The sequence below is a fragment of the Physeter macrocephalus genome, chromosome 21 (assembly GCF_002837175.3).
Source record: "Physeter macrocephalus isolate SW-GA chromosome 21, ASM283717v5, whole genome shotgun sequence".
Lineage (NCBI taxonomy): Eukaryota > Metazoa > Chordata > Mammalia > Artiodactyla > Physeteridae > Physeter > Physeter macrocephalus.
This window is the reverse complement of record NC_041234.1, coordinates 18,412,538-18,415,557: the sequence shown is the minus strand read 5'-3', so window position 1 is coordinate 18,415,557 and position 3,020 is coordinate 18,412,538.

Below are 3,020 nucleotides of genomic sequence, written 5' to 3'. Positions count from 1 at the left end.
ACAACTTTACTCTTCCTAAAAAGATAATTAGTTAACAGAAAAAAGAATGTTATATACATTATTCTCCCTTATCATTAAAATTAACCAATAAATTAAATAAAAATTACAGTATCACCTTTCACTTACATTATAACTTTCTTGTTTTTAAACTTCATACTAAACTTTCCTTTTATGATTATAACTAAAGACTTATGCTTTTATTCACTTACTCAACTTGTTCCAAATAATTACAGTAGTATTTTCTCTGTTACACATATATTGTCAAAATTTAGACAATGAGACTCCTTTTTTAACTGAGCTCATTTGTCCTTGTACTATCCAAGCCATCTTTGAAATCCTCCTCACTTTTGGGCAGCCATATGTTCCAGGTCACAGGATCAGCTATTACCCAGGAAGTGCTAGTTCATTTTACAAAGGAAAAGAAAAGGCACTAAAAAAATAAATTCTGGGCGTTGGGGGCTGCATGTCAGATTTTTCCACATGAGTAAGTCTGGTAGATAGGATGAGATTAATGCTGGGTCAAATTCTAGCTAAAACTAGAAAAGAAACTACTTTTAAAAGGGCCATGAGTTCACATTTCCAGTTTGTTATTAATTCTTTATTTTGTGGTGTGAAGTTTATTTTACCAATGACATACACACTTAGACTATTAATCCTTCCCCAAAGTTTTAAATATGTTTCCCCCTTTTAAAAATAATTCTTGTGCCTCATCAACTTCCAGTTTAGTGTCACTTCATTATCTTTCACTATTGGTTATAGTAAGAGAAAGAAATGTTCTCTAATGTGTCTATGGTTTTCAGTCATCTTATTGATAGGTAGTGAAATAAAATATGTAGAAAGAAAAGTTCACTTAATTTTCATGTTCTACAAACGAAGTTCTAGTTAATAATCCAAAATTGAAGTAATTATTTTTAAAGTAAAATGTCAAAATGTGCACTGTCATAATTATGTTTATGACATATATTAAATTTATGCTTTAAGTTAAAGAAAAACTCATTCTATGGAGTTATTTTTAGCAAATATAATAATGAACACCACTTAGTGTGCTGTTATGAAGCACACCATTTGTTATTTTGGAGGTCTTACTAATCCTTGTGCAAATATGAAATGCAAACACATAATTAGCTAATTTATTAATCATTCATTTGAAATATTTATTATGTACTCTGTGTCAAACATTCTTTAAGGTCTAGGGATATGATAATAAATAAAATACTTACAATTCTCTCCTCCTCAAAGTTACAAAACAGTTGAGAAAACATCCAGTTAAATAAATGGTTATAATGTAGCTTGATGAATGATAACATTCATCCATAGGGTAGGAGAAACTAGAATTTTATGGGAACCTATGGCAATGGAACAAAACCTGTCTTAGTGATGGTCTTCCTGAGAATGCCACATTTAGGTTAAGAACTAGAGAATGAATAGGACTTAGCCAGACAGAAGGTAGAGGTGGCATAGTGGAAGTCATAGCCTCGTGGAGTGAACGTCACCGATTTCTAGGAGTCAGACATTATCCAAAAGGAAAAGTAAGTCATTGAAGGGACTTAGGTAGTGAATAATCAGATTTGCATTTTTCGAAATATTACTTAGACTGGAAATTGGAACTGTAGAAGGACAGCCCTTGAGGCAACAGAGCAATTAGAAGGCTGTTTCAGAACTGCAATAAGGGAGGATAATGGCCTAGAACAGTGTGGGGCAAGTGATGATAGAAAGATGGAAAATAAGCCATATCCAAACCATCAAAAAAGTCTATTGAATTTAACATTAACATGTTTCCAGAATCTGATCACTGCTCACCATCTGCCTTGCCACCATCCTGGTACAAGCCAACAACACATCTCATTTCAATTATTGCAATAACCTCTTAGCTAGAGTTGCCAGATTTAGCTGATAAAAATTTCATCTGGCAACACTGCCACCTTCTGCCTCTTTTCCATGTCAGTCTTTTCTCAATATGGCAGGTAAGAGTACTGTTAGGAAAACACAACTCAATCTTGAAAAGTTCTAAATAGCCCAACTGGTCATGATGTAGTATGTTTTTTATACACTGCTGGGTTAAATTTGCTAATATTTTGTCTAGGATCTTTGCATTTATGTTAATAAGTGCTTTTGTCTCCAATTTCTTTTTCTGTCTGCCATGGTCAGGTTTTGCTATTGAGGTTATATTTTCATCATTAAACGAATTGTGGACTAATCTATTTCTTTTTTCCCCCCTCTCTTCTCTGGAAATGTGTTTTTAAGATTATATTTATCTTCTCTTTGCAATTGGTAGAATTTTCCTGAAAACCTTAGGCCTGGTGTTTGTTATTGTTTTACATTTTAAAATACTGATTCAATTTATTTGTTATAAGACAATGTTTTTGAGTCAATTTTTATAACTTAGTTTCTAGGAAACTATTTTGTCTAAATATTCAATCTGATTGTCATAAAATTTTTCATTGTTCTCTCTTTGTAATCTGAGTTTTACCTCTACTTATGTCCTTTTCCCCTTTCTCTTCCCTCATATTGTTTATATGTACTGCTGTTCTTCCTGATTAATTTTGCCAGTATCTCTGCGTTATCTTTTTAAAATAATCAATTTCTGTCTTGTTGATTCTCTTTATTTTGTATTTGTTTTGAATCTCATAAATTTCCAATCTTACGTTTATTATCTCCTTACTTCTATATTTGGTTTATTCTATTGTTCATATACTATTCTGTCTATATTGTGTTTTTGAAATTCTCATTTTTTTTCCCTATTTGTCAAAATTTCATGTAACTGTTAGTTAGATCTAGATGTCCAATTGATTTAGTTTATTTTATCTTATATTATTGTGGCAAGAATATTTTATAAGTAGGGCTGTGCAATTCTTATTGATTATTTTACCTTATGTATGAATTTCCTGAATAATGAGCTGGTTGCCTAAGTAAGATCTCAATGATGAAGAATGAGTGATTAAGTATAATTAGGATATTAAGTGTAATTATCAATTTTAAAAGATTTGATATATTTCAGTATTCGTTCTTCTTTTTGAAGC